This window comes from Nyctereutes procyonoides, unplaced genomic scaffold, assembly GCF_905146905.1.
Source record: "Nyctereutes procyonoides isolate TBG_1078 unplaced genomic scaffold, NYPRO_anot_genome, whole genome shotgun sequence".
NCBI lineage: Eukaryota > Metazoa > Chordata > Mammalia > Carnivora > Canidae > Nyctereutes > Nyctereutes procyonoides.
The window spans coordinates 27061721-27087320 of NW_026575051.1; the positions used below are offsets into that span (position 1 = coordinate 27061721).

General features: G+C 38.7%; 1 pseudogene; it reads left to right on the forward strand.

Annotated features, from left to right (window-relative positions):
- The first annotated feature begins 15341 nt into the window (after positions 1–15341).
- Positions 15342–16867, forward strand: LOC129512367 (elongation factor 1-alpha 1-like; annotated as a pseudogene).
- The last annotated feature ends 8733 nt before the right edge of the window (positions 16868–25600 follow it).

A 25600-nucleotide genomic window follows, 5' to 3' on the forward strand; every position in this document is an offset into this window, starting at 1 on the left:
GTTACTTGGTTTTGGATAACAATTTACCTCAGTAGGATGATAGTAACTGCTATCATAGTAGTAAATAGTAACTAGTTGAATAGGCCTGTTTATAGGAACCATAATGCTGACAAGTAAGTAATGTGAGTACTGAATCATAACAAGACACAATGCAGTCTTTTAGTTGAAAGCAAAACCTAGAAATAAGGTTGGTCATTTTTCAGTGCAGGGCAACCATTTGTTATTCCTAAGCCCCCTTTTTCCTAGAACAGTGCTCTTATTCCCACACCTTCACACAGCTCTATGCCTTGAAGTATCCAGCCCAGGCATGTGATCACATCTGGTTACATCACCTTTCTAGCCAGAGCACTTCAAAATGATAATGTGGTCCCCATCAACTTGGCTTCAGAATCTTGATCTCTGGGATTTATTTTTAAATGTCATTCTATTCATCTGTTTCTAGGCCCTTAAAAGTACAGCAGAAAACAAAGATGGTGTCACCAGGTTTTGGCCTACAATGAATACTCCAGTCCTTTCCATAATTAAGAACACTTTCTATTGGAATTTAAGACAATGTAATTTCAAAGGGAAATGACAGGATAAAGTAATTTTTTTTTTACATGTAGACAAGTTCTTTTAAAAGTAGGTTTTGAAAAGAATACATGAAGTAGGATTTGCTGTACACATTTATACTGTACATTCCCTGATTTCTTTGAATAAATGTGTGTGTGTGTGTGTGTGTGTGTGGTGCATTCTTACACCTGAATCGAAAATTAAAAGACTGGTTTGAAAATGTCTGACATCATGTTTCTGCATCATGCTTGGTGTAAGTAGCCTAACCAGAACCCTGGAAGGAAAATATGTTTGCCTTCAATGAATTAGGCCAGTTTTGTGCAGTAAGTTATAAATGGAAGGATTAACAGTAATTCTACAATTCTATATTGCCAAGTTAACCAATTACTATTATTTAATATTTATTAAGGATCTTACTGTCAGGTAATTTTCATAATTTGATATCTTAAAATCCTGTGTTTCCTAATTTTATACATAAAGGATATAAGCCTCCATTTACGGGACTATGATAAGTAGAATGCAGGGATTTGGGGCACCTGAGTGGCTCAGCAAGTTGAGCATCTGACTCTTCTGAGTTCGAGTTTGGCTCAGGTTATCCTCCCAGGACTGTTGAATTGAGCCCCTCTTTGGGCTCTACACTCAACAGGGAGTCTGCTTGAGTTTTCCTCTGCTCTCCCTCAACTCTCAAAATCTTTCAAAAATGCAGGGATTCAAAGGTGACTATACACTACACACAGCTATGACTGCATATCTCTGACCTTATTTATGTAATCAGTTAAAGGTTTTAGGAGTTCTTGGGACGACTGAGTGGCTCAGTGGTTGAGCATCTGCATTGAGCTCCTGGGATCCAGGATTGAGTTCCACATCAGGCTCCCTGTGGGAGCCTGCTTCTCCTTTGCCTAAGTCTGCCTCTCTGTGTGTGTCTCATGAATAAATAAATCTTTAAAAAAAAATAATAAAAGGTTTTAGGAGTTCTCGAACTGCCTATGGAACTCCTTTTTTGAAAGAAAATACCATGTGATTTTGTAAATTTTTTCATTTTGAATGAACTTTTACCCCGTTTTGGGTTTTTTTTTGTTTTTTTTTTTTTAATTCATGATAGGCACACAGTGAGAGAGAGAGGCAGAGACAGGCAGAGGGAGAAGCAAGCTCCATGCACCGGGAGCCCGACGTGGGATTCGATCCCGGGTCTCCAGGATCACGCCCTGGGCCAAAGGCAGGCGTTAAACTACTGCGCCACCCAGGGATCCCACTTTTACCCTTTTTTATAGAAAAGACCCTTTTGAAGTAAGCAGGATAAGCTAAGATAATGCTGCATAAACAGAAAATTTAGATATTCCTTAAGCTTCATATCCATTGTAGGGACCCCACCTGATGGAGCATCTTCTCTCTAGAACAGTGCTAGTTGTGACAAAAGGCCAAACGAGCTTTGATAATAAGTTCTTAACTAAGAAATCCTTCTTAACACATTGGACAGAACTGGTCACAGTCACCACAAAAAAATGCAATCTTATTGTGCTAGAAAGCTAGAAATACACAGCAGTAATTGCTACCACATCAGAGTTTACAAATTTTTTTTTTTTTTGAAGTAAGCTCTATGTCCAACCTGGGGCTTGAACTCAGAACCCTGTGATCAAGATTCACATCCTCTACCCACTGAGCCAGCCAGGTGCCCCCCACAGTAAATTTGTTTTTAAATAGTATATCTACAGTAACATCCCACATAACTGAAATATCAAGCATGGGAGATAAAGTTTTCGAGCAACCAAAATAGATGTCATGAAGTTTAGGCATCCAAGTGTGTGCTTATTAGGGAATCAAAGGTGCTTATCTAAGCCTATTTAATCTTATTTTAGATTAACTAGCCAGCTTTGGTAGTTTGGTTTCCTGACTGACTAGAGGTAGTAGATATGATGCAGAACATGGGGAAAGAAGCACATGGGCAAGATATACTTGTTAACCTGATACTAAAAGACTTGAACTATGAAAACAGCTGAATTCAAAAAGCACAGCCATTTGGGACACATCAATGGTATAACTAACAGCCTTAGGCGTAGGCCTAGATAGCTCTGTAGACCTTCAGTCCATCAATGTTTCACACAGAGCACAGAGCAATTACAGATATTTCTGATTACCCTGAATTATCAAGCTGCAAACCATTACATTTGGCTTTGTATGTTTTAAGGCAAGAAATTTTATAATTAAAATGTTTGGGGTACCTGGTTGGCTCAATGGTTGAGCGTCTGCCTTCAGCTCAGGTTGTGGTCCTGGGGTCCTGGGATGAGTCCTGCATCTGGCTCCCTGCAGGGAGCCTGCTTCTCCCTCTGCCTGTGTCTCTGCCTCCCTCTCTCTCTCTCTCTTTCACAAATAAGTAAAATCTTAAAAAAGAAAATGTTCAAGGGATGTTCTTAGAAAAATGGTGCCATGAAAAAAGTTTGGCAAACACTAACCTAAACTTAGGCATTATTTACTGCTATATTATTTAGTGCCTTTAATATGTTAATGTGAATTTTGAAATTTTCCAAGCATACAATATAATGTATAATTGTTGAATAAGTCAGCTCCCAGAAGGAAACAGATGGTACATTCACAGTGGGCAATTGAAAACATTTAATAGAGGGAAACCAACAAGGGAGAATGCAGTACTGCTACCATCTCCAGGCCGTAAGAGGCAAAGGAGGGGAGAGCAGTTAACACTGGAGAGAACAGCTGAATAGAGAGGACTGCTTCACAGAAGCCGTGACTCTAGTAGGAAGACAGCCAACTAACTCGTGGCGATCCTGCAAAAGGGAGGTGAGAGACCCAGGAATAAATAGCTATCTCCATTTCCCCATCTCCTTTAATGTCCTGCTTACCTCCCCATTCTCCCTCAGCCCTCATCCCCTTTAGCCCAACCCAAGAGGAAGGCAGAGAGGAGGACAAAGGAACCTGGAATCTAAGATGACCATTTGAACACAGAGCAGAAGGGATACTAGGAGAGAGTGGGAAACAAAATATTCTGTACAAGTGTGGATTCCTTTTTTTCACAGATGACTGCTTGGGACTACAGTTTTTGGGGTTTTTTTTGTTGTTGTTTTGTTTTTAGACTTTATGAGAAAGGCAGAGAAGCAGGCTCCCTGCGGGGAGCCCGATGTGGAACTTGATCCCAGGACCCTGGGATCATGACCTGAGTTGAAGGCCGACACTCAACCACTGAAGCCACCCAGGCATCCCGGGACTATGTGTTCTGCAGAACATGTTTTCAGAAAACTTGACATTGTCCATTTATAGATAACCGAAGTAATACATATGAGCACACTTTTCAAAAAGTGACAATGGAAGAATTTACACTAATATGAAACAGCTCATTCATTCAATTTCAATTTAATCAAGTGTCAATTTTGGGGGGAGCAGAGTATAATTTCTCCAACAAAATGGTAAGATAAATGGGACAGCATAATGTCCCATTTCACTTTTGCTTACAAACTATGATCACAGAGTTGGTCATTCTAGAAAAAATGTTCCAAGACCTGTTCCCAAAGATCTTTCTTAACCAGTTATTCAGATAATTTGTCTTGAAGCTACTATGGCATCTACCATGGCATCCATATAAATTTTCTTCTTTCCAATTTTTAATTGATTTAACTTTACCAGAAACTTATGTGATAATAACTTTTGTGGGATTTGAACAATTCTCCAAAAGAACTTTCATTGACTTCATACAATCCTGAAACATAAATTTCACTTGCATATGTTCACATTGTATTGTTGGCTACACTGGCAAGAAAATGACCAACAAATGGGTTGGAATGTAATTCACAATGCTACTGTTAATTAGGGAGTAATACTTGTAGAATAATTTTATAAGTGGTTGTTCATTAATGAAAATACCCAGGGGCATCTGGGTGGCTCAGTCAGTGAAGCATCTGCCTTAAGCTCAGGTCATGATCTCAGGGTCCTGAGATGGATTCCCACATCAGGCTCCCTGCTCAGCGGTTAACCTGCTTTTCCCTCTCCCTCTGCCTACAGCTCCCCCTTCTTGTGTTTTCATCAAGTAAATAAAATCAAAAAAAAAAAAGAAAGAAGGAAAGAAAGAAAGAAAGAAAGAAAGAAAGAAAGAAAGAAAGAAAGAAGGAAAGAAAGAAAGAAGAAAGAAAGAAAGAAAGAAAGAAGAAAGAAAGAAAGAAGAAAGAAAGAAGAAAGAAAGAAAGAAAGAAAGAAAGAAAGAAAGAAAGAAAGAAAGAAAGAAAGAAAGAGAAAGAAAGAAAGAAGGGGATCCCTGGGTGGTTCAGTGGTTGAGTGTCTGCCTTTGGTCCAGGGCATGATCCCGCAGTCCTAGGATAGAGTCCTACATGGGGCTCCCTGCATGGAGCCTGCTTCTCCCTCTGCCTCTCTCTCTCTCTCTCTCTCTCTCTCTCTCTCTCTCTCTCGTCTCTCATGAATCGATAAATAAAATCTTTAAAAAAAAAAAAAGGAAAGAAAAAAGAAAATACTGTATTTTGCTTCCCTGGGACTTAATTTACATAGAGACTCAAATAATGAATATATAGCTAAAAAGAGCTCCTAGTCTGAAGGAATAAGCAAGAGTTCACCTTCTATTTGATCTAATGAGATCTGAATAGGTGTGACTCACTATAATTCTTTTATTCAGTTGTCTGTGTTCATCAAAAACCTACTAGAAGTTTTCAAACTAGAAGCCCAGCCAAACCGTTGATAAGAACTTCACCAATAACTCCCACTTCTTGTCAGCCAAGAATTCAATTCACCCTGAGAGAAACAACCCATCAGTTGGTTTTTGTTATTGTCATAATGCAAAACCTACACTTGACTATACTTAACAACTATTAACAACAACTAGGACCTCCCACCCGCACTGCACCCTGTTTCAACATATTTAAATAACTATTTCTTTTGCAAAGGACAGTGTTTCAGAAAACTCCCTGCCCAGATATTTCTCTAATTTGAATTCAATCATTAAAAAAATTAGCATACTAAGAGCCCCTGGATGGCTCAGTTGGTAAGGGTAAGGGCCTGTTCTTGATTTCTGCTCAGGTCATGATTTCAGGGTTGTGAGCCAAGCTCCATGACTCATCCAGCCAGGAATCCACTTGAGATTCTCTCTCTCCCTCTTCTTCTGCTCCTCCCCCACTCACAGTTGATCTAAATCAATCGATTTTTTTTAAAGATATTATTTTTTTATTCATGAGAGACACAGAGAGAGAGAGAGAGGCCGAGATTCAGGCAGAGGGAGAAGCAGGCTCCATGCAGGGAGCCCGACGTGGGACTCGATCCTGGGTCTCCAGGATCAGGCCCTGGGCGGGCCCTGGGCTGAAGGCGGCGCTAAACCGCTGAGCCACCCAGGGCTGCCCTAAATCAATCAATCTTTAAAAAAAAGAACACATTAAAAAAAAGAAGAAGAACACATTAAAAAATTAACATGCAAAGGTAAACAGCCTTACAAGACAAATTGTTCTGTTTTTACTAGTTACTATTTTATGACTTATTATATTTGCTGGGATTTATTCAAGTATTAAATGCCAGATGCAATTATTAAACACTTTTTGTCAGTTCAAAGCAAAGGTAAGGAGCTCTTTTTCTTTTTAAAACACAGTAGAGATTCTTCTGGTTTGTTGTTGGGGCTAGGGGCAAGAAGAGACAAAATTCTCCTAGCCTTGAAAGAGCTATTGAATTTTTTTGATTGACTAGAATCAGGAAATTGTCCATTAATTCCATAGACATTCATTGAGTAAGCATTTTGTTCCATGTATTTAGCACTGAGGACAAAGTAACAAGGACCAACTTCGTCCCTGCCTTCATCAAATTTAGGCTAGGGATCAAAATTTAAACTTGTACTTTTGGGGATAGCATTATAAAAAGTTTATCTGAACAAAAATAACCCTCCCTACAGGTTCTGGATTGCAAAAGAAGTATATTGCTTCTGTCACAAAAGTATATTCAAATAATTTTCATGGGAAGCTACCAGCTGAATGTCATTAAAACACAGATTCAAAGACGGCAAATATTTAAACAATAATGATAGTTGTAGTTATGCCTCATACATCTGCTGTGCATGAAAATTAATACTGCCAGTCTTGATAGGGCTCTTTGGTGCATCTAAATACTCAAACCCATCACAAAAGTGCAGCTTTCACAGCAAAAACTTGACAGGGTGAACTTTCCAACTTGGCATTGAGTTGCTTAACTGGTTGCACGTACAAATCAAGTTGCTCCTTACAAAGAATCTAAAATTACCAACAATTTCTACTTGGAAAATGATTCTGCCTACCAAATCTACCTCCTAATGGATGAAAAAATTCTATTCTGACTTAGTTCCAACAACTCTGACAGTACAATCAATGAAGACTCTTTTTTAGACTTTTTGTTTTCTCTTTCTTTGAAAATTTCTTTTATTACTATAAATATAGGCAGAACTAGTACTAATAACTTTTCATTTCTTGACAATACATGGTGTCATCAATTCCAAGCATTTGTGGCATATTGGCTACAAATATCACTTACAAATTCATCACAGGAGAAAAAAATTCTTTACTTGGTTTCCTTTGTTGAAATCCTTCTCCTTCTCACTGTCCTCACTTTCATGTAGTTTGCTTCTTAGTCCTTTCCAGCTTTTGGAAAGTTAAAGAGAGGCAATTGCTTCCCTTACTGCTTTGCACTCACCTGAGAGGACTAATCATTTCCACCATGGTGTGGAAGGCACTGGTACAGTTAACAGGGCTCACAAAACTAAATAGTACCCCGTTCCTTTGAAATCAGCCCTTCTTTGAGTGATCTTTTTATCCTACCTGAGAGATACAAAAATAAATTCCCAAACCCAATAGAAAGTAAAGTAGGGGCACCTGGCTGGCTCAGCCAGTAGAGCATGCAATTTTGATCTTGGGATTGTGAGTTCAAGCCCTACATTGGGTGTAGTCATTAGTGAGAAAATAAAATATTTTTTAAAAGTAAAATAATTTTTCTAGCTCTTTGGCATTACTTTCTCTGAATTATAACTTTAATTTTTTAAAAAGATTTATTTTATTTATTTGAAAGGAGAGAGAGCATGAGTGAGGGAAGGGGCAGCAGGAGAGAGAGAGAGAGAGAATCCCAAGCAGACTGCCTGTTGAGCATGGGGCCTGACTCGGAGCTTGATCCCATGACGCCCAAGATCATGGCCTGAGCTGAAATCAACAATCAGACACTTAACTGACTGAGCCACCCAGGTGCCCCATAACTTCAATTTTTGAAAGTAAATAATAATGAGAAATTCTTAGACATATAGTCATTCGGTTTTTCTAACCTACTCTTACTAAAATGGTGATTCTCAAACTTAACCCTGCATCAGAATCACTGGAGGGCTTGTTAAAACACAGATTGCTGAACCCTACCCCCAGAATTTTTAATTTAGTAGGTATAGTCTGGAGTTTTCATATTTGAATTTCTTTTTTTTTTAATTTTTATTTATGTATGATAGTCACAGAGAGAGAGAGAGAGAGAGAGAGGCAGAGACACAGACAGAGGGAGAAGCAGGCTCCATGCACCGGTTGCCGACATGGGATTCGATCCCGGGTTTCCAGGATCACGCCCTGGGCCAAAGGCAGGCGCCAAACCACTGCACCACCCAGGGATCCCCTATATTTGAATTTCTAACAAGTACTCAGATGTAGCTGCTGATCTTAGGAATAACTGTTTAGAACCACTGCTTTAGAAAAAGCTATTCAAATGCATAAGGAAATGGGAATGTTGACATGGATCTACTATATGCAACCTAAACCAGAGCTTCTGTAGTAACCCAGAGGACTTGCCATTTACAAAGGCATTAAAAAATGGATTAGGGATGATGACACCACTTTCTATGATGAGGCCTGCAGTAGATATCTTCTGTATACCAGGAATGATAATAATATTGCAGGATCCCACAACAGAATTGCATCACCCAACTCCAAGGGAAAAAATGAGACCTTGGAGTGTTAGAGGTCAGGTAACAGTGCTGGACTGTCAGAGATAAGATAGATGAAATTACTACAATAAGCCACAGGGATGAAATAGTAATTAGGGTTTTGTTTCTGGGTTCTGTGGTAGTAACTAGTACATCATGGAATCCCTAGAAATGAAATAGGAAATGAAATAAATAGGCAGCTTACTGGGGTGCCACCTAACACCTATACTTTAGTATAGGTCTTCTGGCCAGAATATGTAATTCAAGTTCCTGTAGTGAGATTCATGATCTTTTCCAATTCCCAAATCTAAGACAGTTGAGAGTCTGAAAGGACTTTGCCACTCTTCTATCAATGTTTATGGTGAATTTTCCTTCAAATCTTCCCTAGAGTCTGTTTAACAACTGACTCTGCACTGAGGAAAGGTAAATACCCAAAACTTCTGTGAATTATTTTTTTTTAAGATTTTATTTGTTTATTCATGAGAAACACAGAGAGAGAGGGGGGCAGAGACATAGGCCGAGGGAGAAGCAGGCTTCCCGGAAGGAGCCCGATGTGGGACTTGATTCCGGGACTCCGGGATCACACCCTGAGTCGAAGGCAGATGCTCAACTGCCAAGCCACCCAGGAGTCTTTTTTTAAGATTTTTCAACTTAGGATTCACATAAATTCCAAACATTGCATGTTTCTTTTAATTTATAGGTTCTCTCTCAATTACTTTTTTGTACTTTGCAATTTATTTGTTGAAGAAGCTGAATTATTTGTCCTATAGATTTTTCCATATTCCAGATGTTGGTAACTGCATTCACATGATATCATTCAACATGCTTATCTGTTTTGTTGTTGTTGTATTTTCTGTAAATTGTTAGTGATAAAGACTTGTTCAAATGAAGGTTTCTTTGTTTGGTTTTGGGAAGATGTCATCATAGGTACTCTTTTTAAAGTCTGAACCATGTGAATACATTTAAAAATAAACATATACAATTTTAAAACCAATTTTTTTCTGTAAGATAAAAACCATCATTTTGCCTAAGTAAAGTATAGCCTGCAACTTCTCCGAGTTGCAGACAATGATTAAGCATGATTTCGTTTTAAAAGATCAAGTTTGCTTGCCAATCCTTAGAGAACAGTCTATCAAAAGCTATGATGCTAGGGGTGCCTGACTGGCTCAATCAGAGTATATAACTCTTGATCTTAGGGTTGTGAGTGTGAGCCCCATATTGGTTGTAGAGATTACTAAAAAAATAAATAAATAAACTTCTAATAAAGGAAGCTATAGGGTGCCTGGGTGGCTCAGTAGGTTGGGCAGTCCCACTCTTGATTTCTGCTCAGGTCCTGATTTCAGGGTCCTGAGATTAAGCCACTCCCTATCAGCTGCCTCGCCTCTTTCTCAGCTTAGAATCCCTTTTTCTCTTTCTCCCTCTCCATCTGCCCCTCCCCCCACTCTACACTCTCTCCCTCTCTCTCTTTCAAATAAATCCTAAAAAAAAAAAAAAAAGCTATAATGTTAATGAATGACAGGATAAATAAGCCAATACTTTAGATTTGGCAGATTTCTGAAATGTGTCTTTCAGTGATTAATATTCTTAGTAGCTGGATTCGATCCTAAAGTTAAGGACCCGATGTGTTTCCTTTCCTTCAAGTAGCCTGCATATTAGAACACACAACACTCAAAGCTATACTTTTTTTTTTCTTTCTGTGGGTCTTAGCAAAAGCATATTTGGTAAAGATATAGTTGACCTGAGATATTCTGATCAGTGTCAACCTCAGAATGTCTTTAGCGTTCTATGGTTTATTTAACAGAAATATCATCTCAAATCTTTGACAAGACTAGGTAAAATTTCTGAAAATCACTTAATGTTTTTCCTGATTAGGGACTTATATGTTTGCATAGATTTTTTAAAAATCTTACATGCCCCACAAAGGAATAGTTATTACTTGAGCCCTGTGCAGCATAGTTTGGTAGCACACTCAAGGTGGCTTTACCTCGAGTAACTAAGGAATGGAAGAATAGCTGTCCTACTATCTTTCCTAGAGTTAATCAAAATGGAACATATGCTTTGAATAACGCATAAAATATAGTAGGGCTTAATGATTTTATATGATGCAAATGATGGGGATTTTAGTCATATTCTTGTCTATTCTCATCTTTTTTTTTTTTTTTGGGTCCTCCATGCCCAGCATGGAGCCCAATGTGGAGCTTGAACTCATGACCCTGAAATTAAGACCTGAGCTGAGATAAAGAATTGGATGCCTAACCAACAGAGCCACCCAAGTGTTCTTCTATAGATCATCCTTATATGAGATAATAAGAAAAATTAAGAAAAAAATCCTGGGTTGCCTGTATGGCTCAGTCGGAAGAGCATGTGACTCTTGATCTTGGGGTCATAAGTTCAAGCCCCATGTTGGATATAGAGAGTACTTAAGTAAATAAAATAGAAAAAAAAAGTCCTAAGACACTCTTGATTGCCTACCCTACAGGCACTTCTACCTTCTTCCTTGTACAGAACTCTGGTTTTGTTTGTTGTGCAACAGCTCTAGAGAATGAATCATGTTTGATCCAAGCCATGGGAGAATTTTACAAATACCAGGGCACCACCTCAGAACAATTAAATTAGAATCTGTGCAAGTTGGGCACAGGTGAAAATATGTTCTAAAAGCTTCCAGATTATCCTTACCTGCAGCCAGGAAGCAGGACCACAGGTCTAAACCAGTTATGGCAATCCACTCCATTTGTCACTGACCAGAGGAAGGTACATGACACTATTCTGAATGACAAGACTTAAGGAAGATTCTGCTAAGGGCTTACGGTAAATTTTTCCTCCCTGAAATCAAGAATAATATAAAGAGAAAGATTTTAGATGCCAATACTCCTGCTTCTTGCTTGTGGTAATGTCATGTGAGAGCATAATGGCTGGTTGTGGTGGCCATTTTGCAGCCATGAGGAAAGATACGATTGAAACAATAAAGACAACAGAGTAGGGAATCCCTGGGTGGCGCTGCGGTTTGGCACCTGCCTTTGGCCCAGGGCGCGATTCTGGAGACCCAGGATCGAATCCCACGTCGGGCTCCCGGTGCATGGAGCCTGCTTCTCCCTCTGCCTGTGTCTCTGCCTCTCTCTCTCTCTCTCTCTCTCTCTCTCTCTGTGTGTGTGTGACTATCATAAATTAAAATAAATAAATAAATACCACAGAGTAAAAAAAAAAAAATGAAATGAAATAAATAAATAAAAACAGAGTAGAAAGATCAAAAGATTCCAAGTGTATCAGTAGGAAAACAGAGCCACTGTAAGTATAACAAGAATTGGTGATTTATTATTATAATTGAACTTTATACAAATATAAGGAGAATTTCAAAAGTAAAGGCCTGGTAAGGGAGTCAAAGAATCAGAAAAATAGACAAAGTGTGAGTGGACAAAATGGAACTGGTAGAGAAATCCAACAAACCAAGTTCAACTGCTAGCCAAAGTGGGACTGGAAAGTGAGAATTCGCAGATAGTTCTCTTCCAATTGTCACCTTTAGGAAGTAGTCACCTTTGTGTAGCTATCCCCTCTGGCTCTGCAGCCACACATCCAGTGGGGGGTCAGAGGCTGCGATTGGTTAGCAGGACCAGTAGGTGGCAAGAGAGGCAAGACACTGTTTTGAGATAAGAAAGGGCAAGGTGGGACTCACTAGGTATATTTACCATCACCCAGTCTGAGGTAATGACCTTCTGAAGGTAGTCTTCAATTTCATTCATTTCCAAATCCCATACAAATTTTTCTTTTGTTCAATTCTAACCTGGAACCATGCAGGAGAAGGGATTCTGGGAAATCTAGGTCTCAAGCTTAGTCAAGAAATGGGATAAACAAACAAGCTGTAATCCTTCTGGGAAGTCTAAATTGAATGGTTAAAATCAGTAATATAAACAAATTTGGATGACGATACCAGCTGGCTATCTTTCAAAACTTTGACTTTCCCAATTATTATAAACGAAAATCAATTTCCTTAAACTTGGTAGATCCATGCCTCATTTTGACTAAGGTCTGGTACTTCTCTTTTATACAGATAAATCAATAATAAGTACAGACTAAAAATAATAATGGAGTAGGACCAAAATTCAAAGGCTAATAGGACACCTGCGTGGCTCAGTGGTTGCATGTCTGCCTTCAGCTCAGGTCATGATCCCAAGATCCTGGGATCAAGTTCCACATTGGGCTCTCCACAGGGAGCCTGATTCTCCTTCTGCCTATGTCTCTGCCTTTCTCTGTGTGTCTCTTATGAATAAATAAATAAAATCTTTTTTAAAAATTCAAAGGCTATGAAGAATTTTTAGAATGAAATAAATTAAAATTTATTTATTTTTAAAAGATTTTATTTATTTATTCATGAGAGACACAGAGAGAGAGGCAGAGACATAGGTAGAGGGAGAAGCAGGCTCCATGCAGGCAGCTGGATGTGGAACTTGATCCCAGGACTCCAGGATCACACTCTGAGCCACCCAGGCGTCCCAAAATAAATTAAAGTTTAAAGAATTAGATTGTATTAAAAATAAAGGTTGATTAAAAATTAAAAACACTCAATAGGTAGGAAAATTAGAATGGATGGGAAATTAAAACAGGAGACCTCTAATTTTAAAGCTAGGTGATAAAATAGAAAAATACAAAAAAGGAACACAAAACAGCATTCATTTAGATAAGGATATTAAAACAATAAGAAAGTAACTAGAAAAGGATTAAGTCATCAATAGAAAAATTACAATTAATTTGGATTTTCAGAGGCAACTAACACTAAGAAAAAGTTAAATTGACCGTACTCTAACCAACAGTTCTAGTGGAGGCTTTAAGAAATCCTCATTATGCCAACATGCCTCCGCTGAGTATTTTTGCAAGACCCACACACAGTGTCCATCGTGGCTTTCACAAATGTGTGTGTTCTAGAAAGCTCATAAAAGAAAACAGGAGAAGAAAATTACAAAACTTATAGCAAATGTTTTACAATTCTTTGGAGCATTGCTAATAAATGGAATAAGTGAATTGATATCCACATACAATATTTATTTTAAAATTATTTTCCCCTCTGGGACACCGCGGTAGGTCAGTCAGTTGGGCTACGAACTCTTGGTTTCTGCTCAGGTCATGATCTCAGGGTTGTGAGATCTAGCCTCATGACCAGTTCCAAGCCCCAAGATAGGCTCCTTGTTCCAAGGTGTATAGTGTGCTCAGAGCAGAATCTGCTAGAGATTCTCTCTCCTTCTCCCTCTGCCTTTCCCACTCATGTTCTCTCTCTCTCTCTCTCTCTCTCTCTCTCTCTCTCCCTCTCAAATAAATAAATAAATAAATAAATAAATAAATAAATAAATCTTTTAAAATTAAAAAAAAAATAGTGGCACCTGGGTGGCTCAGTGGTGGGGTGTCTGCCTTTGGCTCAGGTCATGATCCTGGGATCCTGGGATGAAGCTCTGCATCAGGGTCCCCACCCCGGGGAACCTGCTTCCCCCTCTGCCTATGTCTCTGCCTCTCTCTCTCTCTGTGTGTCTCTCATGAATAAATACATAAAATATTTTTAAAAATTAAAATTAAGATAAATAAATAATTTTAAAAATTAGTTTCCCCTCATTATATTTTAAACAAATATTTAAGAATATTGGTTGAAAGTGACTGACCTAAGCACTAGATTTATTTGCATGGCAAACTTGCAACAAACAGGCACTGAAGGATCTGCCATGCAACTCTCTGGAAATCTGTCTAGTGCTTCCTACTAATTTTCAGGCACACAAAGATATCCTGTGTGTAACCCTGGTTGCCTCCTGGAAAGGGAAACAGTATCTAAAGAACAAAAATGTAAAGGAAACCTTCACTGATTCTCCCTGTATACTGTAAATGTTATACCATATGAATATGTTACCTATTCAAAACTCATTTTAAAACCAAACTTTTCAGGTTTTCAGTTTCTGCTTCTGAAACGGACCACCACCTCAAGGAAGAACGGAGTCTCCAGTGCCAGGCTCACTGCTCTTGGCTTCCCTCCTCTCCTCGATCTTGATCCACAAATTTCTACTTCTTTTGTTGCTCTACGATGCCTTCAAATTGATCATCTATCAACCTCAGCTTTCAATGATGTTTTTAGTCAGGAGGATGAACCAACGAGGCACGTGGGTAGTGCAATCTGTTGGGTGGCTGATGCTCCATTTCAGCTCTAGTCATGATCTCAGAGTCCTGGGATCAAGCCTGAAGTCTGCTTTAGGATTCCCTTTCTCTCTCTCTGCCCCTGGTCCCACTCTCTCTCTCCCTCTCTCTCGCTCTCCAAAATAAATAGATAATCTTTAGGAAAAGAAAGAAAGAAAAAGAAAGAAAGAAAGAAAGAAAGAAAGAAAGAGAAAGAAAGAAAGAAAGAAAGACCAAAATGGTCTAGTCTATCTGTACCTGAAGCAGAAATTCTCCAATCATCTCCCCCACCACTGCTTCACATGTACTTGAAGTGGCAATATTGCTTCAGTTTCCAAGTTACCAAGAATTTAGTAAAAATAACATGTTAACCAACAAGTGTTTAAATTTATAGTCTCTAAAAATAAGATAAGAACAATTATTCGATTCCATACACATTTATTTGTAGCCAACATTCACTTTGTCTAAGATAGGTGCTATATCGAATAAGATAGGTCCTATATCAAATGCTATTAATATACCATTTTACTTCATCTTCATAATCACCTGATATTTAGCATCAGTCATATTTTACAGATAAAGAACCCCATTTCAGAGACATGAAATAATATTTTCTGTTACATAACCAAGGATTGATAGAACTTAATTCAAATTAAGCTTCAGGCTTTTTCACAATGGGTCTGCCGCCAGAACACAAGTGTCGTGAAAACCACCGCTAAACCTAAACCAAAATGGGAAAGGAAAGGCTCACATCAATATCGTCATCATTGGACACGTAGATTCGGGCAAGTCTACCACTACTGGCCATCTGACCTACAAATGTGGTGAGATCGACAAAAGAAATATCGAAAAATTTGAGAAGGAGGCTGCTGAGATGGGAAAAGGCTCCTTCAAGTATGCTTGGGTCTTGAATAAACTGAAAGCTGAACGTGAACGTGGTGTCACCACTGATCTCCCTGTGGAAATTCGAGACCAGCACGTATTATGTGACCATCACTGATGCCCCAGGACACAGAGACTTTATCAAAAACATGATTACAGGCACATCTCAGGCTGACTGTGCTGTCCTGAGTGTTGCTGCTGGCGTTGGTGAATCTGAAGCAGGGTCTCCAAGAATGGGCAGACCCGTGAGCATGCCCTTCTGGCTTACACACTGGGTGTAAAACAACTAATTGTTGGTGTTAACAAAACGGATTCCACTGAACCACCCTACACCCAGAAGAGATACGAGGAAATCGTTAGGGAAGTCAGCACCTACATTAAGAAAATTGGCTACAACCCCGAACACAGTAGCATTTGTGCCAATTTCTGGCTGGAATGGTGACAACATGCTGGAGCCAAGTGCTAACATGTCTTGGTTCAAGGGATGGAAAGTCACCTGTAAAGATAGGGATACCAGTGGAAACACACTGCTTGAAGCACTGGATTGCATTCTGCCACCAACTCGTCCAACTGATAAGCCCTTGCGTCTGCCTCTCTAGGAAGTCTACAAAATTGGTGGTATTGGTACTGTCCCTGTGGGCCGAGGGTAAACTGGTTTTCTTAAGCCTGGTATGGGGGTCACCTTTGCTCCGGTCAATGTTACAACTGAAGTAAAGTCTGTTGAAATGCACCATGAAGCTTTGAGTGAGGCTCTTCCTGGGGACAATGTGGGCTTCAATGTCAAGAACGTATCTGTCAAAGATGTTCATCGTGGCAACGTGGCTGGTGACAGCAAAAATGACCCACCAATGGAAGCAGCTGGCTTCACGGCTCAGGTGATTATCCTGAACCATCCAGGCCAAATCAGTGCTGGATATGACCCTGTGCTGGATTGTCACACAGCTCACATTGCTTGCAAGTTTGCTGAGCTGAAGGAAAAGATAGACCATCATTCTAGAAAGAAGCTGGAAGATGGTCCCAAGTTCTTGAAATCTGGGGATGCTGCCATTGTTGATATGGTTCCTGGCAAACCTATGTGTGTTGAGAGCTTCTCTGACTATCCTCCTCTGGGCTGTTTTGCTGTTCGTGGCATGAGACAGAAGGTTGCTGTGGGTGGCATCAAAGCAGTGGACAAGAAGGCAGCTGGAGCTGGCAAAGTCACCAAGTCTGCCCAGAAAGCTCAGAAGGCTAAATGAGTATTATCCCCAATACCTGCCACCCCAGTCTTAATCAGTGGTGGAAAAACGGTCTCAGAACTGTTTGTGTCAATTGGCCATTTAAGTTTAATAGTAAAAGACTGGTTAATGGTAACAATGCATCGTAAAACCTTCAGAAGGAAAGGAGAATGTTTTGTGGACCATTTGGGTTTTTTTGTGCGTGTGTGGCAGTTTTAAGTTATTAGTTTTTAAAAATCAGTACTTTTTAACGGAAACAACTTGACCAAAAATCTGTCACAGAATTTTGAGACCCATTAAAACAAAAGTTTAATGAGGAAAAAAAATTAAGCTTCAGTCTTTGAAGTGGGTAATACATTCCACATTTACCAGCCTCTGAAGCCACTGTACTAGACTCTGAATCAAAAAGAGCAATGAGAACATCAAACAAAACAAAAAACAAAAACCAGCCAGTGGTGTTATTTAGTTTGATATTTTCTATTCAGAAGTTGTCAATATATTGAAGATAACATTTTTGCAAGATGGAGTTCATGATTAGGAGAAAAAATTATCCTGAAGAATAAAAAGCAGCTCAAGATGGAAATATTATTTGTTCATTTCATTACACTACATATGAGATTTCCATACTCATAATAAAAGATAAAATCCTGAAGGTGTAATAGAGGGGAATGGGAAATATCATTTGTTTCACCCATGTGTTGCTCAAACCTGGTTCTGGGTATTGCCTCTATGCTATACTTGTAGGGCCCAACCTGGCTTCCATCTTTACATAGCTGCAGACCCTTCATCCCCAGCTTCAAACTCAATCCTGCCTCTGGCTCCTAGGACCACTAGTTACTATATTCAAGCATTGCCAGTGCTGATTCCTGGCAAATCCCCTTTGACATTTCTCTGCTAGATTATTTTATTAGTTTGAGTCACCCTTGGCTACCTCTCTGGCACCTTCATTCTCTTTTTAGGTCTTTTTTTCTTGTCAGTTTGCTTTCCAAGGTCTAGATTCATGACTCTGAGTCTCAGTGACTTCTACCATGATACCAAATGTCTCCCTGATGAAACCTCTTTTTGTATCACTCAGTATAGATTTGATGTTTTTGCCCTATTAACTATCTATATCCCACCCCACTGACATTCCCATCCCCCACATAGCGGTCAATTGCTAGTCCACTTTACTCTCTCCTGCAGTGAGACACCAACTGGATTGCATGTACCTTTCCCCATGCTGTTGAATGAAGTTGCTGCTTCACAAAACTATGTGAAGAATATTTATCTCCTGGATTAATAGATTGAACTATGAATATCGCCTTAGAAATAAACATTCATTTAAAATATTCTTAAGCCTCTTACTACTGTTAATGTTATAGGTTCTAGAAACCAGAAAAATGAAACAAAACAAAAACCCAAGACCTATCATAATCACTACCCTTTTGGAATTTACAGTCTACTAGGAGAGCTCAGCTCTGTAAGGAGGCAATAGAGGGCAGAGTGGAAAAGTGCTACAGAAGAACAGATAAAGTACTATGGAATTAAAGAGAAGGAAAAGTATTTCTTCCAAAAGGAAGAAGTTAGTATGACTTAAAGGGAGAAACAAGTTCTGTAATTGGAGCTATCAAAAGAGAATTCCTTTCTCTCTGAGAATGTGAGCCCAAGAATTACTAACAGCTATTTTCCCAGCCTCAAGTAGAAAGTCAGTCTTGGGAGTGGTGTGGGGATCAACAACCAAGGAGAAACAAACCAAGAATTAGGGAGAGAGAAAGAAAAAGGAAGAAAGGGTGGGAAGGAGACCCCAATGACAGTTGAGTCTCTGGTTCCAGACACCTCTGATGCTGGTTGTATTGCTCATCTTGATAGGAGCTGTTTACACAAGCCAACAAGTTCCTTTTTTGTCCTAAATTAGTCCCCTAACTGGGATTTTCTGATTTACAAACAAAAGTTATAATGAACCTATTAGACAAATACTCTGGAAACTTATCAGTTACATCTTAGTTAACTAAAGCTTTAATTTTTTTTAATGTTTGATTTGATCATTTTAAAGTTAATTTGTAATCCTTTTTCCTTGGAAATTCTGCTTCCTGTCCTTTCTTTGAAGGTCATTATTCCATATTTGAAGGATAAGAAGTAACAATACACAGAAAGAAGTCCTTGGGCCATAATGTATGCAATACCTCAACATTAAACTCATTCTTCAAGTATACAGTGGCTAAAAAATTTCAGATAAATAGGCTAGCATATTGAAGACAGTACATTAACATTTATACTGAAAAGAAAACACTATGACTGAAGAAATGAAGTGAAACTTTGAAGCCAAACTTTAGAAGGGTGAGTTATCAGACCACTTTACAAAATAGGTGTGTGACCTATTTGTGGGAAGAACAGTGACTAGAATGCAAGGGTGTGTATGTTTCTCTCAACTGTTTTGATGATGAGATGAAAGTGCTCAGCTTCTTCAGACTGCTTCACTTATTCATGAAACACTGATTGTTCCCTCTTGATGAATAAAGCACTGCCAGGGACCAGACCAGGAGACTGTGCAAGTGGAAAGGAGAAATTGCTACTATGAAACGTGAGAAATTGGGGACTGGTAACTGGTCCTACCCTCTCTTCTACATGCTCCACTTATATATTGTGGTATAAACAAAACCACTCCAAAAATTTAGTGACTGAAAGCATCAGTCTTATCTCTCATGGTTTCTGTGGCTCAGGAATTCAGGAAGGGCTTAACTATCGGTTCTGACTGCAATTGCAGTCAGAGTGGGAACAGTGAAGAGCTGGAGCAGCTGAGGGCAGGTCAGGCACTTTTCTTCCTAGTAGTCTCAGAGTTCCTCCTTGTCCTTCACTGTGTGTTGGTTTGGGCTTCCTTACAGCATGGCAGCCTCAAGGCACTTGAAGTGGTTATATGTGGGTGGTACACCCTCACATGAGCACCCCAAGGGATGAAAATGAACATGTGTAACATATTTACAACCTATCCTTGGAAATCACACAGCACCCTGTGTCATACACCTTGGTTAAGACAGTCACAAAGGCCTACCTAGGCTGGAGGAGGGAAATCATAGCCTAGACACCATCCATTTATCTGTGGAAGGAGAAAAAAAGTCATATTGTAAGAAGAGTGAGCAGGACGAGAGATATTGTCGTGGCCACCCTTGGAAAACATAATTTGCCACACTGTACCTACCCTTCATACATACTTCATTTTTTGTACTTCTGGATTGTCCTTAACGCTATTAAAACCAGATTTCGCCTTCACTCTTATAAATATGGATGAACAAGTAATAACACAAATGATAGACATAATGTGCTTTGTTTCAAGTGTCCATAGTAAAGTATCTACAAACTCCCACCAATCCCCTCTTTATTCCAATGTAAAAGCAACTGAAAGTAATGAGTTTTATTTTGGTAGAGACCTTTACAAACCATAGAAGTCATTTTGTAGCCTATGTATTCTGATATTTCTATTTTCTGGCACATATGCTATAGACAAACCATAGTATATGCATAGAATTTTATAGCTAACAAACAAGCATAAAATTATATCACTGAATATACTACATTTTAAATAGACATTTCATTTTTTCAGGGTGCCTGGGTGGCTTATATGGTTGGGTGTCTGCCTTTGGCTCAGGTCATGATCTCTGGGTCCTGGGAGCAAGCCCTATGTCCAGTCCCGACTTAGGCTGTGTCTGCTTCTCCTTCTCCCTCTGTTTCTCCTCCTGCTCATACTCTCTCTCTCTCTCTCTCTCTCTATGTCTATCTCTCTGTCTCAAATGAATAAATAAAATATTTTAAAACATTTATGAAAAAGAAATTTCATTTTTTCAATGGTTTCTGAATAATCTTACATTTTCAGAAATACCTTATAGTGAAATCATTTTTAAAATAGCTCTTGGGATATTGTTGACTTGTATTTTTTTTAATTTTTTATTCTAAATTATAAAATACTCCATACATATCAAAAAGATGAAAATAAAAAGGCATCTACTAATGAACCACAAGACTTAATTTTTGACCATATTAGCTCCGACCATATTAGCTCTCCTCTTTTCTCCCTCTCTCTCTTCATCTCTCTCCCTCTCTTTCTCTCTCCTTCTTTCTCTCAAAATCAGTTGCAAACACAATTTTAAAAATCATCCTCATATTTCTGCCCTCCCTTCTTAGGTCTGCCATATAAGAATGTATAGATTGCATAAATGTTGTAGTTTACATGAATGTTGACCCAGAGGGTTGTGTAACTAGAACACAATTTTTAAAAAAGATTTTATTTATTTATTTGACAGAGAGAGAGAGAGAGAGCACAAGCAGGGGGAGTGGCAGGCAGAGGGAGAGGGAGAAGCAGGTTTCCTGAGGAGCAGGGACCCCAATGTGGGACTCGATCCCAGGGCACTGGAATCATGACCTGAGCTGAAGGCGGACACTTAACCAACTGAGTTACTCAGGTGCCCCCTAGAGCACAATTATTCATGGCAGTCCCAGAAATACAAAATTAGTGGTTTTCATTATAATACTAATTTTTATGCTTTCACTAGAAATAAGGAGTAGATATAAATATTCTATCATGTGCTGGTCTTAAATTTAGGTTGGCGCTATTACATAATTAATTTGGAGTTTGCTTTTTTACTTACCTTATCCATGCTAATGTGTTTACGTAATTACTACTCTGTAGTATTCCATTGAGCAAACCACAATCTACCCATTCCTCTGTGAAAGTAGTTATGTTTTCCCCCAATTTTACTTCTACTAACATGAGTGCTACAACTAACATTTTTTTTTTTTAACTTAAGCTCTTCAACCAACATGGGGCTTGAACTCAGGACCCCAATGCCAAGAGATACATACTCTACTAACTGACCCAAGAGGGCACCCCAGTGATCAACATTCTTGAACAGGTATCCTTGTTCACGTAACAGTGAATTTCATAGAGAATAGATATACTTAGAAGCAGAATTGCTGGCAACTAAGTATGTAGATATTGTATATTACCAAATGTATCTCTGAGGTAGACTAGGCTACAGTAAGAAATAGACCCCAAAATTTAATGCTTCAACTCAATAGCAATTTACTTCTCATTCACCCAAAAGCCTAGAATGGCACCTGCTCAGACCTTCATGGTCACTTGAACGAATACAGGCAGCTTGCAGAGTCGGTTGGGCGAGGGGAACTCTGCTCCATACAGCTCTTTGGGTAACCATGCTCTCATGAATTCCGCCATTTTTCACCTGTGGCTTCAAACTTTCCCTGTGCATTGCCATCCCAGTCAGGCCAAAAGAGAAAAATGCATGAAGCACATCGCTTTTAATCCCGTTCTAATAGTAACACTCTACATCTAACTGCAAGGGAAGCTGGGTATCTAGTTGTATATCCAGGAAAAAGCGGAGAGAGGTAAACAGACAACCCAGTATAGTGCCACAATGTCGTGAAAAGCAATGTTTGACAGTCTGTCCAGTTTCCAGGACTTTGCTAACCACTGAATCTTACCTGAGCTTAGGATCCAACCTTCCTTGATTTGGTCTACCAACCCCCTGACTCGGATAGAACAATGCATTTAGAAAAGTCCTGGGTCCCAGTAACTCTCCCTGGAAACATCACCATTAGCAGTTTGTATTCCCAGTTGACAGACTGCTTCTCTGTCAAGAACACACTTCATGGATTATACTGCTCTTAGAAATTAACATCTTCCTCCATAACTCTTAGAAGCCAAGACTTGCTAACCACACTGCTTCTGTTTCCCTAACCAGGCTACTCAATTCCCACAAATATGTTGTCACCAAACACCACCAATACAGCCCAAACAAATGCTCTATTCTTCAGCCACCTGAAAATGAGCTCAACGTTTTTTTTTTTGAAAACTCTTTTTTTTTTTTTTTTTTTTTTTTTTTACATTTTTAAGTAATCTCTACACCTCGTGTAGGGCTCAAATTCATGGCCCTGAGATGAAGAGTCACATGGTCTACCGACTGAGCCCCATGAGCTCAATATTTTTAAATTGTGAGTCAAGTATAAAGTAAATTTCCCAAATAGCCCTCCTTTGACTAAGTGAGAATTTATGGTGACTAAATGGACTTATTTGTTATGACTTCAGTAGGAAATGACTATTGGAAAACTCCTAACTCCAGTTTGTTGTTATTACGTGAAGAAATTCTAAGATGAAAATAATTCAAACAGTAGCTGAAGAAAAAGAATAATTGAAGTAAAGCTGATTGGATGTCATCTTGAGGCCAATGCCTACAAAGTTATACCAACAATACTAAAAAGAATCTGATGATAAACATAAATTAAATACCTTAAATATTTCTTTGTTTTAATGTTAATGGCCACAATGTGCTCAGTTCTTCTTACCTAACGTCAACTTTTATACTGCAATACAAGTTTACATTAAAAAAAAAAATCAGTAACGTTGTAAAAGGAATACACTGTAATTGTTTATCTCTCTTGACTTTATTTTTTTTTAAGATTTTATTTATTTATTTATGAGAGACACAAAGAGAGAGGCAGAGACACAGACAGAGGGAGAAACAGGCTCTTTGTAGGAAGCCCGATGCGGGACTTGGTCCCCGGACCCTGGATCACACCCTGAGCTAAAGGCAGACGCTCAACCACTGAGCTACCCAGGTGCCACAACTTGATCTATCTTAATCACATAAAACATAGGCGTTATGAGGAGAAAATGTGATCCATAACCCTAGAAATGATATCTTTTGTACCAAGATAGTGGCAAAGTTACTCGATTTTTAAGATCATTACAGCAGGTATCATAACAGTTCATTTATATATTTGATTATTTAAATATCTGACATTTGGGGGGGCGGGGTGCCTGGGTGGCTCAGTTGGTTAAGCTTCTGGCTCTTGGTTTCAGCTCAGGTCATAATCTCATTGGTCGGTAGACCAAGCCCCAGGTCAGGCTCTGTGCTCAGTAGGGAATCAGCTTGAAGATTATCTCCCTCTGTCCCTCCCCACTCCTACGCACCACCCCTTCATGTGCTGGTGCACTGTTTCAAACAAACAAATGAAATCTAGCATTTGGGGGCATGTGCCTGGCTCAGCCAGTGAACCATGTGACTTGATCTTCCGGCTGTGAGTTTGAGCTGCATTTTGAGTGTAGGGATTACTTAAAAATGAAACTTTCAAAAATAAAAAATAAATGTTTAAAAATCTGACATTTGGTTTATTGTAATGTTACAACTGCTAAGTAGTAATTACTCTAGAGCACATTATGAGTTCTGAATGTCTTTTCATCCTATAAAAATTGTTCAGTCATGTTCCCTGCCTCTTTTTGTTCACTGGTTTTCAATATCACCCACAATGCCCCCAAAATACTCTTTAGTTTCTTAAGAAACTAAATGGGAAGCAATCAACAAAAACTATATGTATATATCAAAGAAATAAATCTGATTCATTTATTCATGAGACACAGAGAGAGAGAGACAGAGACAGAGGCAGAGGGAGAAGCAGGCTCCATGCAGGGATCCCAATGTGGGACTCGATCCCAGGACTGCGGGATCAATCCCTGAGCCAAAGGCAGATGCTCAACCCCTGAGCCTACTCCATTACTTTTAAACATTGTAACTATTTCCCTGTGCTATCATTAAATTGAAATTTCAGCGTGATAAATGTAAGGGGAATAGGTAAAAGTATTCCCCTTGTTGGGATTGCAGCAACCATTAGTTGTTATTCTATATTATAGTATTTATTAGTCATCTTACATTAATTTATAAACCTTTTGTCTTATAGCCTTCTACTTAAAATTCAATTGGCATCACAAAAAAAAAACCAAAGATGTAATATAAAATGAAGTTTTGTATTTAATTATGGTATTCTTCCTATTGTAGTTTTTGACCTTTGGGGAACATTTTATTACATTATTTCAAAAAAAAAGAAAGCAAGAAAAAATGGGAAGAAAGAAAAGAAAAGAAACTGGTAGAGTACAAAGTAATAATAACAGAAAAATAAGTAAGACCTGAATCTAACCTTGTTGGAACCCATTGTCTGCTGGCAGAGTTAAATAGCTATAGCTTCACAATGAAAAGTGATGAATGTGTTTTCCACTGTGATGGTAACCATAGATTGGAGCCCAAGCTCCAGAGAAAGTTCAGGAGAACATCTTTAACTTCTAATCCCAAAATTTAGATTTTTTTTTAGATTTTTTTTTTTTAATTTGAGATGGGGAAGGGCAGAGAGAGAAGGAGAGAAAGTCTAAGTGTGGAGCCTGACTTGGGGCTCTATCTCATGACCCCAGATCCCCATCTGAACAGAAACCAAGAGTCAACAGACTGAGCCACCCAAGTGCCCCTGGAATATTTTTTTTAAGTGAGTATGGGGCGAGCACTTTGATAAACTTCAACAATGCAGTCAATTTTTATGCTTTTGAACATTTAGATTCCATTCAGTATTTTGTAATTGTGTATAAAACTTTATTAAGTCCACCAAAGCAGGTAATAGATCTGAATGTAGTCAATAGTTGTGTGTTTTAAGAGAATTAACAAAGATAAGTGTTTGGTTTTTTTTTTTTTTTTAGAAGATTCATTTATGTTTCTTTTGGTATAATTATCTCAAACTGACATTGCAAAATAATTTCTGTAGTTATAATTTATCAAATCTCAAATAGGACATTAATACAATTAAGTTGCAGTATCTGTTCTTTTCTAAACATATGGCATGCACCTGGATTTTAGAGCCAGAAAGTCTTCCATTTGGATAAAGAAGATGTGGTTTATGTATACAATGGAATATTACTCAGCCATTAGAAATGACAAATACCCACCATTTGCTTCAACGTGGATGGAACTGGAGGGTATTATGCTGAGTGAAGTAAGTCAATCAGAGAAGGACAAACAGTGTATGTTCTCATTCATTTGGGGAATATAAATAATAGTGAAAGGGAATAGAAGGGAAGGGAGAA